The sequence below is a fragment of the Triturus cristatus genome, chromosome 3_2 (assembly GCF_964204655.1).
Source record: "Triturus cristatus chromosome 3_2, aTriCri1.1, whole genome shotgun sequence".
Lineage (NCBI taxonomy): Eukaryota > Metazoa > Chordata > Amphibia > Caudata > Salamandridae > Triturus > Triturus cristatus.
In genome coordinates this window covers 1,036,303,569-1,036,320,897 of record NC_140584.1, presented here as the reverse complement: position 1 = coordinate 1,036,320,897, position 17,329 = coordinate 1,036,303,569, and positions in this window count along the sequence as shown.

Genomic DNA, 17,329 nt, shown 5'->3' with positions numbered 1-17,329 from the left:
AGTGATGGGTTTTGGAAAGCTTGAGGCAGTGAGTTGACTGTATCATTGTTAGTACAGGTCGTGACTGTACTATCTTTGGTACTGTCACTTAGAGAGTGTGAAACAGTGTGATGTAGATGTGAAGGTTAATGTCAGAGGATTAGCTAATTTTCAATGTTTTTTTATATTGTGAAAAAAGTCTGTCCAAATGGGTTTGTTGTTTGTAAAAACAGTGTAGATATGTTTTAATAGTGCCAAAGTTTATCATGCATTAGAGCTTCAAGATTTGCACTCAAGGCTCCGTTTTGTGATGTTTCATAATGGTTTTAGAAAAGCACACGCGAGAAGATGATCTCTGAAGTGTTGCTACGTAAATACTGTAGTCTGATCTGATCTTATTTTTGATTTACTGGCCAAGGCAGAATTTTGCTTAAATGTGCCGACCATGTCAGTTTCTATACCCCTTGTTTCAAAAGGTTGTCATTTCAAAGCTTGATTACACTTAATCTGTGACAAAGATACATCAGGTTTCGAATAGCTAACAATGATATGGTTTACACATAAATGTATTCGAGGCACCCATACATTTATAGTCAGACAAGACGTGCAACTCAACTGCAGCTTTGCATAGGAAATATAGCAACATAAAACGAAGTGTCTGATATGTCTGTGTAATTTAAGGCCCCTGGGGGAAGCGCGGTCGCAGACTAGTCAACCCTCAGGGTGCTACATGCAAGGATTGGGCACCATAGGTTAAGATGGGTGGAAGGACGGTTTAATTAGAAGCTCTAAAGGAGCCAGGAGCGGTGAGTTCAGCCTCTTCCTGACTCCTTGTACCATCGGGGAGGATATTGTTGTAAGCCAAAGTCCCACCCTACAGGTTATCGAGCATCGGGTGGTGTCATTTCCATCTAGCGTTTGCCAAGATTGGACAGATTGCAGGGCGTAGGTGGTATTTTGGGGGGGTTGGAGAGTCACCACCCCTTGGGGTGGTAGAGAAAGGGAGCACAGGTATAGAAGATGGTGTGAGGTAGCCATTGATCAGGTCAAAGTGTTTCATTAGAGGGTGTTTGTTAGAGCAACGAAAGGACAGACTGCGCATATGGAAGGAGGACGGAGACTGGAAGGGGGCAGAATGTAACAAGGCATGAGGCGTTTGGGCTGTAAGTTTGGGTGAGGTGTGAATGGTTCGGGGGGAATTGGGAGTGTTGTATTTGTAAAGTTTTGATGTTATTACTTTAAATGTTGATAATGTTAAATAACTGTTTGCATTTCTGCTCTAATAAATGGCCTTTTACGCTAAATTACTGGCATGGCATTTGTTATTGCAGGATGCTTTTTGCGATGACACTTCACGTGATGAACGTGTTTTCCGGGGGTAGGCGGGGAAAGTTGTTGTTGGTTCCTGAGGGGAGGTTCCGTGACAAGTGGTTTACAGTGAGCTATCGGCCGACCCTAAAAAGCGGGGCCGATCATTGTAGAGTTTTAGCACCAGAAGAGAGTGTTCACATTTTGTTGGCTACACCCCTGCTGTGTGAGAAATCACAGACAGAGCTGGATGGCTTCCCACGGGAAGAGCCATCAAACGTTACTCGGCATGTAATGTGTTTACTGTACACTTCAGTGTTCCTATTCAGAGGTTATGTCATCAGGAAATAGGCACCGCTGAGAGCAGACAGGGTGGGTCAGCAAATATGTAATCTAGCCTTGTACAACGCACTGTAGAGAGAACAAGACTCGGTGCATGCACCAACCCGCGCCAATTGCAGCGTAGGACAGAGAGCTTGGGGAAGTCCACCACATCTAGAAAGTCATTGGCATTATTTTGGCATCATGTTTAATGTTGGGGAACACAGGGTAAAGTTCATTCTGCTCCATTTTGCGTGCAAAACTGCCATGTCTCCCAGCTGAAGCCAGCCAGCACACGTTTCTCTGAAATTCTGCAGTGTATTTTAATAACGTCTCTGCTGTATTTCTAGTTACGTTAATGGGTAAAAAAGAAATTAACTACAACATTTGTTTACATATTAAAGCCTTTCAAGTCCCAGTTTGGTACTTTCACTGACCGCACTTGGATGCTGTCCACAAGTTTGGTTGGACAGGCACAGCTAGTTACTAATTACTGATGACTGTAATAGTCAGAAAGGAACTGATCTAAAAATGATTGAATAAGGGAGGCAAGCAGACTCAAAATACCATGATAGAAAATTAACCACCAACAAATCACTAAGGTAATTACAAAGGGAACTATTACAATGTGATTTTCGAAACAGAAATACATTAAAAAAATACTTGTGAGAGAAGAAAGGAATTCCTCGTCATGCAAAGTTGTAAATTGAACTTTTTCTCAATGAGGAAATTATTTTTCTTCACTGGAGAAAGTTATTTTCCCTCATGCACACACATTTTTGAAATGTCCTTTCCTGTTCGGAAAAGTGAGATAAGCATTCCCTTGAAAGCATTAAGGATCTGTAATAAGAAAAGTCTAGTTGCAAATAGTGGATGCAAAATTCATACTATTTTTGTGCGACTTTTCTGCCATTTTGTGATGTACTAGTAGGTCACGTTGCGAAATGCCCATTTGCAGAGGGTCACAGAACAACTTGCCTAATCAATATTAATTACACAGGTTGCGGTGTTCAGCCCCTTGCAATTTACTATGAACTTAGGAATGGTGGCATGGAAGGGACTGTATACATTCATCCCTGTTTTCCCAATCCCAGGCAGGAAACATAAAAAAAAAATTAAAGCATCCCTTGTACCTTAAAGAAATATGTGCTGCTTTGATAATATGTGGTGGAAATTTGCCCTTTCACCCCTGGGTCACCCCAGATAGATTATTACCTTCTTTTGCTGAACCTGTTTTTGTTAGCAATCGGACTCTTCACACTTTATTCCTGCTAGCCTGTGGAAAAGAATTTGTTCACTAAATTTTAAACATAGTATATACCTAACTGGCACATTTATTTTACTTATAAGTCTCCAGTATATGGAACTACATGTATCCAGGGTCTGTAAATAAATGCTACTAGTGGGCTGCAGCGCTCATTATGTGATCCACTAAAACAGCACTTAAAAACATGTCTCCAGGGCTGCCAGTGATCAGATTTAAACTGCCTTTCGACCTGACATAAAAAACCCTTTGCCAGGCCTAAACCATCCTTTTTACAACATGTATGTCACCCCCTAAGGTAGGGTGTAGGGTATTTAAAAAGTAGGACATATATAATTTATGTTTACAGGTGCTGGCAGTAAAAACCTACAATACTGTGGCAAGACTGGCTCTACCATAGATGGTGTACATTACGCGATTGCGGCAACACTGGGAGGCGTATCTGGGTGGGCTCGAGGAGGACGACTGGCGTGATGCCTTGACCTCCCCCAGGGAGGCAACCATTCCCATGAGACTGCGACTGGTCCAACTCAAGATCCTGCATCGTGTTTATCTTGCTGCTGGAGTTTTGATCAAGATGGGCAGACGGGCTGATCCTTCGTGTCTCTGACAATGTCACCAGGAGGAGACCTTTTTCCACACTATCTGGGAATGCCCAGTCACCCAGACATATTGGGACGGTATCACTAAACAACTGGAGAGGGCTGGGGGGAAGAAAGTAACGGCCACCCCAAAACTATGTCTGCTAAATGTATGGGATGCCACTGACCTTACCCAGACCGAGAAAACATGGGTTTCATTGGGATGGGCCATCGCAAAACGGAATATTGCACAAAAAAGGGGCTTGGGGGTGATGCTGTATTAGAGATTGGGCAGTTGTCAGAGCCATGATTGCTGAAAAAGGTGTCTTCAAACACAGAGGGTGTCCAAAAAATGGGATCGTAAGTGGGCAGCATAGAATAATTATAGGGGGGATATATGTTTGTCTCCAACAGTTGAGCTGCGACGTTGCAACGTCAGATTGCATGACTTATCTGCTGCCGTAGGGGAGCTACCGGACTAAGGGTCAAGATGCTATCAAAGTAATGAAACCAACTCATACAGATTGTGTATGTTGTGGCTGAAATGCATTGCTGTGCTGTTTGTTAAATTCATCAGTAAAACAGTTAACGGAAAAAGAAAGTGCTTTAATAGTTTATGTATATGTTAATAGTATGTTCAACCTGAGTGTTGTAATAGAACCTCTGTTTCTTATTATCTCCTAGCAAGCACACAAAATGTAAAAAGCTTTTTTAGCTGTGTAAGCCATCACTCTTGACTATCAACCATCGGAGACAGTTAACTGGGGCTTACAATTTCCTTATTGATTTTACCGCTAGGCTGTTACCAAAAGTGTGTCTGTAATAGTGGTGTTCAGGCTGGGTGCTGCCTTGAGTAGGTCCCGATTTTTGCTAAAAATTGTATACATTTCCTGGCTGCTGATGATAAATGTGGCCCTCGATGCGGGACCTCGCAACGCTCCTCAACCAGGGCTTAAGGTACTTTTGTTCAGTGGGCCTGACTCGGTACCTGTAGCTGGCCCATGCTTTTCGTGGTCGGCATGAACTTGGGGCTTTGTCCCGGTCCTGCGCAACTAGATATACAGAGTTAGCACTTTAGGCTTTTTGGTGTTAATTTCACTGAAATATTTAGACCTGCATGTCTGCAGTTCGTCTGATTGGGTTAATTTTGTTATTGGAATTGTTTTATTAATTAAAAATTACTCTATTTTTCTAAATTAGTGTGGGATTTTCATTGTGGTGTGTTCTCACTTTATTACTGTTAGAAGTATTGCATAAATATTTTACACATTACCTCTGAGTGAAGCCTGACTGCTCTGTGCTCTGCAACCCAAAGCTTAAGCACAGGTTAATTTAGGGTTTACTTGTGCCTTTATCCTGACAAGGATTGTGCTTTTTGCTCCAGTAGGGTTTCACCCCCCTCAACCAGAAACCCAATTTCTTACAGTTTCTGAATACACAACATGTATCTCAGAGAGTGTAAGAGGACACTAACGAAGCTGACAACTAATTTCTTGGAACAGATCACACTATAAATGATATCAGTTGCGTTGTGTTGGAGTAGCCAACCACTCTGACGGATCAGAGAGATATCAATCATTTCCTCTATAAACAAGAACAGCGTTGAATATATAGGTTAGGCAGCCACCTAAGAGACTCAACCATGATATTCCCGGACATAATGCGAATAGTGTCTTAAATAAGCACCAGAAGGGTTATGGAACAGCAATAGCTGGAAGTTCCTATTTACAATGAGATATGAATGAATGAATGAAATGAGACTTATAAATTGTAACTGCTGCTTCATATGAAGCGTCCTAGTGATAAAAGAATCATGGGAGTAAGAGCAGAATCTACAGTTCATGGACGGGAAGGTCTTCAATTGAGTCTTAAACAGGATTTCACTGGGAATAGTACAGAGATGCAGTGGTACGGAATTCCAAATACTTAGGGCTAATAAAGAAAAAGATTTTCCGCCACATTTGGCTTTACATACTTTAGGAACGTACAGCAGATTATGGTTTGCCCGAAAGCAGTGCCCTTGTGGGGATGTATTTTGTTAACCTATTCTGAATGTACAGTGGGCCAGTCTGATGTAATGTTCTGTGCATGACCAAGAGTATTGTGAACATAATTCTAGGCTTGATTGGCAGTCAATGTAGTTGCTTTAAGCCTGACTTGATAAAATGCCTTTCAGGAATATTTAACAGAAACTGGGTTGCAGCATTCTGAACATGCTGAGGCAGTTCTTGAGAGGCTCCCACATAGAAAACATTGGAGTAGTCTAATCTGGAGGCAATCAGAGCATGTACATTCTCCTTCCGGGGACCAGAGGCAGATATTTTAAGAACGTTTTCAGTGATTTTTGAAGCCCAAAACAAGTTGCAGCCATAGTATTAACCTGGGGTTTGAACGATAATGCCATCTCCAACAACACCCCAAGATTACTGGCCACTGTTGAGGGAGTTAGTGCTTGGCCCAAATTGGGAGGCCAGAGTCTTGTGGCATCGATGGGTAGGGAGTACCAAACGCCAACATTTCAGATTCAATTTGTAAACAGCAGTTATACATCCGGTCTGCAACAGCATTAAGACAAACTTGAAAATCGTCAACCACAGAGTTGTCAAGCTGTTGCAATGCCAACATAAGTTGTGTGTCATCTGCATATGATATGATGTTCAGAAGCCAATGCTGCGCAACCAGAGCCAATGGGGCCATATAGATGTTAAACAGAGTAGGACTCAAGGCTAAGCCCTGAGGGTCACAAACACTTATCGGTCTAAACTAGGATGTAAACAATGACAAAAATACTGCTTGTTGTCTTCCGAATAAATAGGAACAGAGCCATTCTAGGGCCCGGCCCCCTATTCTTACATTCTCCAATCTCTGCTTGAGGATTTTATGAGATATCGTATCAAATACAACGGAGAGGTCTAAAAAAAATGACCATTCTAATGTATACAGTAACATCCAACAGGGTGTTTTTCATGCTAAAACCTGCACAGAAACCAGATTGAAAAGGAAGGAGAGTATTGTTCCTCTCAACATAATTAGTTATTTGGCAATTCACGAAGGATTCCAACATCTTTCCTAAGATCAGGAGGGAAATTGTTCCATAATTACTCATAGTGAGTGGATCGGCATTGATTTTTTTTAAAAGTGGCACTCCAAGTGCCTTTTTCCAAATAGAAGCACTTTATCCCATTCCAAAGAAAGATTAAAAAGAGCTCTAATCTGGGGATTAATTACAGTAGCTGCCTTAGATAATATGTGAGGAGGACACGGATCAAGAGGGGATCCAGTTCTGGATCAGCTAGTGAGATTGCTTTAAATGAATTAAGCAGCAGACATTCCTTGTCTTGAGTGGGAAGTGGGTCTCAATAGGGGAGGTACTGTAGCCTGTTTGAAATTTGCATACATTGTTTCCACTTAAGTGTGTAAAAATAAAGACGCTGGTATGATTTGTTTGCACATCTGAGGCTTTAAGAAGGCTTTACCAATTTTTAAAACTGATCTAGAGGTATTTTCAGGTGCATCTATTTGTTTAGTTTTCTTGATATTTTTTCTGAACTGCTCAAGGGCAATGCAGTATCATAACTTGGCCACCATTTGCTTTCCAACTGTTTACTTTTGTGTTTTTCAGCCTGAAGGCTAGATGAGAACCAACCTATCAAAGGTGTTAATCTCTTCCTGATACAGGTTTTTAAGGTTGTAAGATGTCAAAGCCTAACGACAAAGCATCATTAAGGGATTTGACTGCAACACCAGTTCCCATTGATGGATTAATATTTATTTGAGAACAGAAGTTGACTACACTGAACTCAGAGATAGTAGGCCAAGGTCTAGATGGCCCTTTACCCTTACAGTTAACAGGCTGGACCATAGCGCAATTGGCAGAGAAAAGCACACAAAACATTTCAGTTTCTGTGATTTAAAAAGATGAGCCCGTCACAACCAAACAGTAACTAAAAGAAAAGAAAAGAAAATCAAATCAACGGTATGACCCTTAATATGGGTAGCATCCTTGACAAGCTGTGTGAGATTAAGGTCAGCCAAAGATTCCTTAAGCTGCTCTGATATCTGATGGGCCCAGCAGTTCTTATTGACATGGCGAGCAGGATTGAATCTTGGTATATCTCTGAGATTCTCTGGATTTTGGTCACATTGCCTATTTGTATTAACAACCCCAGTTTTTCCTTCATTTAAGGGAGGGCTCCACCTACGTCTATACAGCAATCTCAGATCTGTAAGTAGGACCTCTGAGACAGCAATGATTCTTGGCCACAAGTCAAATTATAAAATTACAAAAAAGACACAAAGAAAAGTAGTCATACCTATGTAATAGATGTGTTTTGATTCCCTAAAACAATACAGTTTGTGACTACTGGGCAACATCTTCATCCTCACCCCGGGTTAAGAATCATTTATCAGATGACTGGGTAAGGAGTCTCTTTCTCTGACAAGGTTGTTTCCCACAATGTGTGCTTTTACTGTGAGTGTGCTGTGTTTCACAGTTTGCAGTGCATCACATTTCACTTAATTTTGAATTAGTGAAACTATGTTGTCATAATGCTAAACCGTACCACTAAAATGTAAAGTGATTTGATAGTTTTACATTCTATATATGAACCTAAACTGAAAATGTTTGAACCCTGTTTTACAGAGAAAGCTCCATCATCTACAATTCAAACCAAACAGAATGTATAGTAATTGTATAGTGTATGTGTAACACTGGTTTGAGACGGAACAGCAACTGACTCTTCAGATAAGGCAGAGGTATCTTGGTCCTGACGAAGACCACCAACCCTTTGTGGCGGAATGGAAAATGAAAAAAACATGTTGATAAAGAATCTAGTGATGGAAGTGCAATTATGCCCTAAGACAATTAATAATCCTGTCTAGGGAATCAAAAAATCAAAATCAATTCCTGGAAGCAGTTTTATCCACTCTTTACACGATCCCTTTCTTTGATATAGAGCTGACAATTCTAATCAAGCTCCAGCCCTGTAAGTGATGGGGCAGGGTGTGAAGGAGCATGCCGAACGACAAAGTATGCCATTAAAGTGGGTGAGGACATAGCTTGCAAATAAATGGGATCATTGGAGAAGGTAGATTGATCTTCATCAATTTTGAAGTGTGGAACAATTAGAACTGTGAAGGAGATCGATGATTTTGCCTCCTTGTGTGTAAAATAAGAAGAAGCAAATCTTGGAACCCATTGCTGTTCACTGTATCTGCTGGCACTACTCATTGTTAAACAAGAATATATTGTTGGACAAAATCAATTCAACTGTTTCAGTCGGCATACAATTGTGATTATACAGATTGGCTTTTCGTGTTGACAGATAATAATCAAGTGCTGCCATTCCAAATTCTTTTCTAATACAGGTATAGAGACTATGTAGTCCAGTGCAGCTAGTAAGATACCAAGTCAAATCTGAGGGTGGGCGTAATGTGCGTAAGGGACCTACGCGGAGAGGCACAGAGATGAAACCAATCTACGCACTCTCCGCATAGTTCCCTTACGCACATCCCGCCTCCTGCCTGACTCCCGCCCGCCTCCCGCCCGCAGTCTTAAATACATTACAAAAGCAATTGTTAAGTAACCTTACCTTATCTGCGGCGTCCCCGGGCTTCGATCCTTCTACAGCGAGTCTTCTTCTGGGAACTGCGCATGCGGTGGAGCCCGCGCATCCGCATTCTTGCAGAGGAATGTGCATGCGCGGGCTCCCGCGCATGCGCAGTTCCAAGAAGAAGACGTGCTGGAGAAGGATCGAAGCCCGGGGACGCTGCCGATAAGGTAAGGTTACTTAACAATTGCTTTTATAATGTATTTAAGTAGGGCGGGAGGCGGGCGGCCAACTTCTGTTATGCCCCGAGTGTGCGGAGATTTGCCCTGTTTCTCCGCCTATTATCGCGGAAGGGCAAATCGCCGCACATTCCGTGGGCGGAACGGGGTTGTCCGCCCACCCTTAGTCAAATCTTCACATTTAAACAAACTGTCCATGGTATCTAGAATATATGATAGTTAAATTTTGACCAGGAGTTTCAAGAAGTTATCCGCAAACTATGATAAGTGTTCTGTCATGGAACCATTACCAGAAATTATAGGTCAACCGTGGTGGAAAAGGGCCTCTTTATGAATCTTAGGCAAGAAATAAATACAAGGGTCACATGGGCAATTGATGTTACGAAACCCAAATTCAGTCTCTGATAGTAGCACTATCTCATGCTAATGATATAATTTGATGTTAATGAACTAATACTTCCTCATGACATAAATTATGTATCAATTTCTTGTAACACAATGGTTCACTGAATAGTCTGTATAACACCTTGTCATAATTAATGCTATTAATGATGACTACATTCCCTCCTCTTATCCGATTCACGGATACAGATAGTACTGTCCTCTCACAAAGATGCCTGATGTTCCTCTCGAGCTAGATTGTATTTCTGTGCTCTAGCTTTGCCTGGCATGCATTCACCAGACGTAGTGCTGCAATGTTGGTGCAAGCACTTTAATTGAAATTTCCCCACCAGAGCAGTGGGGATCTGTTCATTTTACAGGTAGAGACTGGTGGTGCCAGTGGAGGAGGCACATTCTCTGGCAGCCCTATACATTACTATAAGTAGGCCCGTGAGTCTGATTTGCAGTTTGCTGTGTCTTCCACTGTTAGATACTTGTGCCCATTTGATTCTGGTGTTAGGGCCAAGTCTTCCTTCAGGTAAACATACTCTCTAAGAAATGTTAGACAGTGTTTGAAATCCAGGACAGAGGGCCCCATTGTAGACAGGGAGTACGAGGCCCCATTTGTAACAAATATGGTCTTCTGCTACTGGTGTCTAGAGACCTAGTAATGTAGACCCCCAAACTAGGAACCACTTGCCCCTTTTTAACTCTTGACCCTCAGGGTATTGAGGCAGAGCAGTCCAAGACCCACTCAGAGCAGGTGCGGGCTAGAGACACAAATCTGAACAATGCAACAAACAACACTTAATACATCACTGCCCAGTCCAGTTTCTTCTATTTGTTTTTCATAAAAAGTATTTTCCTTTTTAAAAAGGATTACTTAATACCACAAAGAAATTAACAATATTTACAAAAAAGCATGAAGAATAACCTATTGAGACACCCTCTAAAGGGACTCACAACCTGCAGGGGGCGCACACAATTGAAAAATCATATACATCAATTAACCCTTTAAATGTACCCTGGACCCCTTGCGCTAGAGACACCTCTAACGGTCTGTGCACCAGCAAACCATAACCCGGATAAACACCATACCCACATACCTAACACAACATGAGGGGTGCATTAATAAAAACTAAAATTCAGGCCTACTGGCTTTGTCAGGATGTCGCTTACTGAGCAAATGCAGGATAATCTCCAGCATAACATGCTATTTAATACTAAAATACTTTACAGATTATATTGCTTTTCATTGACAGAGCGAATAATCTATAGAGTGACCTTAACTTTCAAAATGTCACATCCATAACATTTTCAACATTCAAATATGTGATTGTTTGGTTTTCTTTTTCATTTCTAAAGTGACCTAACCACAACAGGACCCTACTGCATTTAAACAAGCGTTTCACTTCCAGGAGCTCCTGCAAAACAACAAATTCTCTCCTGGAGTTCATTCTTTTCCCGCCCCAGGAGACCTAGGGTGGCAAGTTCTAAATAGTGTGTGAGCCACCTTGCAGAGTCCTGCTGTCTCATGGCAGCCCCCAAAGCATATTTGGAACTCTCCTGGTGCTGCCACTACTCTCCATTCATATCTATCATAACGAGGAGTGGTCGTGTTGTGGAGCTATGGGGCCGGAATCAGTAAACTTTGGACCGCGGGCGAACACATGGTTTGATCTCGCCGGAGGACCCGCTCTCGAAAGAGAGCTATAACCCCACACGAAGAATAGGGCTTCATTACCCGAACAAAGAAATCATCCTGAAATATTCACAGCAATTGAAGTTTGTTATCGACTTATCAGGAAGGCCTCGGAGTTTGGGCCCAGACTTTTCACCAAAATGGAGATGTAGGACCTCCTCCTTTGAGCGTGTCTTAAATGCATTTTCTACTAGCCCTTAAGAAGACTTTCATTCATAAAGATACAGGTCCCATAGGAAGGTCGAAACTCATCGGCGTACAAATCTAAGTGGCCAGGAGTCAATCTATAATCAAGAACGAAAGAATTAATTTATCAAAACGGCAAGGAGAGTATTGATACCTGCGGGACCTAGCCAATGATGTTCGACCACACAAAGGGCAAAGTAGATTTGTTTGGACCCAAAGTTAATCAATATGAAACCTCTTTAGTGTTACACTATAGGACACTCCTGTCACATTATGCTACTGCAGTGATTTGACATGGTACAGAAATGATCAATGTGATATGTTCATGTAATGTCCTAATATTTTGTATGCACATGTCTTCTATACTGTTGTTTGTATCAGGATGTTTAAGAAATTGTATATAATTCGTCCTTCGTACATCAGTGAACGTATTACGGGTGGTACTAATAAAAAAAAGAATGATATTCAACTATAAATATAATTCTGTCTTCTCTTGTTTAGTTTGCACAACTTTAGACTAGTAACTGACACTTGGTAGCGTAAGTGTTCCGTATTTAAGCTAAGAAAATTGGTCATAGGTTGACAATTTGAGAAAGGAAGGAGGGACGTTTCTTTTTTTAAAGTATTTATGATCTTTGGTTTAGAGGGTCCCTTCATACCTTTTAAAAAACTACCCTCCCTTCGGCACCATCAGGCAAATATGTACAGCTTGAACGAGTTGTGATGTACCATGAGATACTATGGCCTGCAGGGCCTTTCTTTTGATATGGCTACTGCCACTCTAAATTTTTCCCTTTTTATCTCAGTTTGTTTGCCGCAACACATCACCCACCATCGTGCTTCTCTTTTTTCAGGCAGGTGCCTCTCCACCACACGTGGAACACCTGTGTTCTATTTTTTGAGGTTCCAAGGGAGTCAAGCCTGCACAGTCATGTCTCCTCCCTACTCTGCACATTGCCAAGAGCTGGAGGTGGAGCCGCCTTTGACTTTTCTCCATGTCCACCACAAGAACAGTGGGTGAGGAGCGACACTTCTCCCTTCCTGCTTATGTCCGGGAGAGCAAAATGTTGCAGGTGCAGTAAGAAGGAGCCCCTGCCTCACCGGCTACCTACGAAGGCCCTTCAGCTTCCCTGGGATGATAAGGACCAAGTACGCTATGCACTTCAGATTCCCTAATTCTCCTGTGGTCCGTCGGCTTAAACTGCCGACTTTGCTCCAGGAAACCAGGGTCGAGCCTCGAGGTCGCGTCCACATCCTGTGATTCTGGTCAAATCACTTAATCTCCCTGTGCCTGAATATCTAATGTAAATACGGGGCTCATGTACAGCGCTCCAATACCTTCGGGTCGAGTTCGCGCAATATAAAAGATGCAAAAAATAACACTCCCCAGCTCTGCCAAGTACCATGCATCAAGCGTTAGACTAACGCATTTCAGTGTGGTTGTCAGCATTACCGCACTGAAATGCAAAGTTGGGCATATTTAGCAACTCCTCAGCTGTAAAGCAGCCTGGAGCGCTGGTTACTAAAATACAATTTTTGATCGGCAGACTTGAGGGCTGTCTGATTTCTAGCAAAGCTACTACTGCTACAATGTTACAGGCATGGCCGTGGCATTGTGGATACATTTCACTGGCGTTTGGAGTCAATCAATGCCCAAAGACTACTAAGGATAGACAGACACTGACAGTCAGACAGTGAGGTAAGGCGTGAGTCTCTGAGACTCACAGTAATAGGCGGGTAGGTCCTACTGCAGCTGCCCGCAGCGACAGTTAAATCAGAAAGTTTGTCTGCTCAGCTGGTGGCTATCATGTAGGCTAGTGCAGATCGCCGGGCCGGTAGGAATCATGATCCGGCGACATCAACAAATCCGACTCCCCTGGCGGCTGACAGAACCACGGACTGGTGGCTAGAGTGGTTCACAAGTGTCCAGAAAACCTTCTAGACTGTGCAGCTGAGTCGCAAGCCTCAATCATGCCCGATGGCCGGCAGTGACACGGGCGGAGTCTGAATCGGGTTGCGGAGGCCGGCCAGCACCAGTCTGGCTCTCGTCGGCCCTCAACGCAGGAAGTGCCCAACCTAGCCCATGAGGTATCATGATTTCGAAGTTGGCTGTCCTAATGTACTTGCACGCACTGCCAATGTATTACGATACATTGCATTTTAATTATAGGCATGTTTCACGGCGCCTACTTGTTTGCAGAGAATGCTGTTAATTATGAGCGCCAATTACCTTTTCGTGTGGCCATGTTGCAGTGCTGCGTTTTGCTGGTGTGTGTTATTTGTGAACGTGGCGCTTTGGAGCAGGGTCAGTGAAGAGGCAGCCAGCGCTACCATGATTCTCACAAGCAGAGCACTGAATCGAGGGATCCCGGCTAAAGGCTGGAAGTGTACTCGTCCTTTGTTCGCAGTCTCTGGGAGCTCACTTCACATCTGCAGGCTGGCTCCAAACAAAGTCTCCCCTGAAGGGGCGATGTGGAGGGTGCTTCGTGCCAAGCACATGCCCACGGCAGCTTGTCCCTCCCATCTGGGACACATGCGTGCTTCATTGCCGTGTTTACAGAGTCCCGTTTGTTTGCCATCTCAGGTCAGCTTTGGGGTAGTCTGGGCTGCAAACAAACCCAGGTGGCATAAGCCATCGCTCTCTCACCTTCCCTCAGACGGGATGCCGGCTTCCACCTAATGGGCCACTCTCTCCCCACCTGAGAGGAGTCTGGGATAAAGGTCTTGTTGTGTAGTTCCTATAAACCTATATAGGATCTGTGTGTTTAGACAACATGGACTTTGGGATTGGTGTCCTGACTGATTCCCAAACCCCCACCGGGTATGTTAGACTGTATACCAGCTATCTCACAGTGCCACTGTAAACTCCTCTTACCAAGGAGAGAATAGTTCCTGGCAGTTATTTAACATGACAACTCTGTCCCATCAGGGATCGTGGAAACAGTGTAGCACTTTTCGCTCAGTCACTCATGCTCACTTTGTCTCAGAGAGATACACAGAATAAACGGTGGGGAGGTTTTCAATTAGTATTTATTGAACCAGCGTCATCCTAGTGTAAAATAGGTGTGCTGAAACAACCATAAGACAGAAATAGATAAAGGATTATTAGCACCAACAGAGTAAAAGGATGGTAGATACCTACCATAGTGCTAAAACAATGAATACAGGCAAGTATAAAAATACATGACAGTAATAATGCGTACTCCTACGATGTAAACCTAACTTGATGTACCTAAGTGAACCTAGCATGTATGTAGGTGTAGAGTCAAGAATCCCTCTAGGATAAAATTAACCCCATTACCTGAAGTGATAGACTGTGGGACCCCGTTTTGGTCTCTAGATGGACACCCCGCGAGAGATGTCAGACCACTGCGAGCTGAACTGTCTGCATGCAGGCACCTCAGCATCTTGCGTCAGTGTGTCAGCATGGAAGTCCTTTTTTCCCTCTCCCTGCCTCAGCAAATATATGGTGTTTATATACCCACAGTGGTACCCTCAGGGGATCTAACTTGTTGTGTCATAACAGACTAGGATGACGGAAGGAATGACCCTTATACATAGTTATTATGCAGGAGATGGTAGTCCTGCTAAGATTCCAAGAATCCTCATGCATAATGAATGAGGCTAGTTTTCGGAGAAAACCCCATGTCATTTAAGCAGTACCGTAACCAGGCAAAAGGTCAGTACCAAGAATCGGTATGTATTGTAATGGCAGGAGAAATATAGATGAAAGGTTTGGTTACTACCTGAGCCTATATCGGAGGCACCTGTATGAAACATAACAGTCTACAGGCCTCATTCAAGGGTGCTCAGCTGAAAAGCATTGCATTTCAGGCGAAAGTTGGGTTTCCAAAGGACCCGGTCACATTTCTTTGATAGAGAGGAACGTAGCTATCAACTGACATGAACCGCGTATATTCACAAAACTGTATTTCTTATTTCAAGAGGATTAGCTGTGAGTTACTGTTGTTTACTAGGTTAGTCCCCTTCCATTTCTGTTGCTTTGCAGCAATTTTAAGATCTTCTTAGAGTTTCTTGTTCCTCAAATGGGTGTAATTTATGATATTTTAATGTTTCCATCATCTTTATTGCTTGATTTTGCTCAGAAGAAAATGACACTCGTAGTCCTTGAATGTCACTCATAATTACACTGAAATTGTCAAAATGTCACACATAAGCAATCTGAAACCTTGGCAGCTATGCCTCTGGGAGTGCCAGCAATAAGGACAGATATTTCTGGCCTTATCTGGCAGATTTCAGCAGGGTTTTCACTGTACTGCTCTTGCCACCAAGAGTGTTAAATCAAGGCCTCCTGGCTACTACATTTTTGGGATTTTTCTAGAGCTTTCTTGTTAGACCTGGCACCATTGGCGTGGGCCTCCCCTGCATTTTTTGCCTTTGACTCCTGTGTTTCTGCTGAGTGTAGGACTCCGTTTTGCTGGTCTGGATGCTCTGGGTACTTTGCCACTGCTGTTCAGTCCCAAAGTGCAAGTGCTCCCTTTGTAAATTGATGTTGTGAATTAATGATTCCATGATTGGCATATTTGATTTCCTAGTCACATCCTAGTACAGTGCACTGTGTCTGCCGAGGGCCTGTACATCAGACTGTACATCAGACTGTGGGCTGCAGCACTGATTGTGTCACCCACAGAAACAGCCTGTAAAATGTAACTTTGGCCTGCCATTGCAGAGCCTGTGTGCAGTCTAGTCCTGCCATGTCGACTTGGCAAGTGCACCCACTTGCCAGGCCCTAACCTTCCCTTTGCTTACATTTCAGTCACCCCTAAGGTAGGCCCAAGGTACCCCTGTGGGCAGGGTGCAGTGTATGTGAAAGGTAGGACATGCCCTGATGTGTGTGGCATGTTCAGATAGTGAATTACTGTCAACTCCGTTTTTCACTATTGCAAGGCTACTGGTTCCCTTAGGACAGAATGGGGAGTTTATTTATAACATCTCATAAACCTAACTGCCCCTGGGGACAAGGTAGGAAAATACATTTTAGTATACCTGAACTCAATGTTAAAATGCATCTTTTAGTGAGGGTGATCTTTACATTCTGTGTTTGAAAATACCACTTTTAGAGAGTAGGTATTTTCTTGCTGAACCATCCAGTGTGCCTATGCTAGGTTTGTGTATTGCATGTCTGACTTTGGATGACAGGGGCTGGAGAGGGGCAGTGTCTCCAGAGAGCCTGATGAGTCAGGGCTGGGCTGAATGGACCTGGGCTACATTTAGAGTAGGGAGAGGGGATTTCCTTTCACCTGCATGGGCCTGGTCTGCCTTCAACAATGCTGTCTACACCTCCTGCCAGGAAATTGCACCAGTGAGGACAGAACTGGGTTTGTCTGGGTACAGACAATCTCTACCTTCAGAGAACAAAGGATGTTTGTGTATAAAAAGAGGGACCCAGGCCCCAAACCTTTAGATCACTTCTGCGAATCAAGAGGAACCTTTGCCAAGGAAAAGAGCCGGAGAAGCTGAGGTGAAATACTGCCCCTGTGCTGTTTGCTATCTGGGGTTGGCCTGCAGTGGCTACTTGCTGCCAAGGAAAGGAGAGAAGGATTTTGCTGTTTGCTTTGTCATCTGCTTGAGGTAAATATCTCCAAGGGCTTAAAATTGAGCTTGCCTCCTGTTCTGAAGTCTCAGGGACACAAAGACTTCATTTCTTCTGTATCTCTGCATCTGGAACTGCTGTTTCAGCTGCCACAGAAGGAAATTGCAACACTGATGCCGGCGAGCTATGCCGTAACCTGCACCGAAGCCGTGGGCACCGCTCGTGAAGAGCACGACACTCCGCCCCGACTTGCACCATAGGCCCA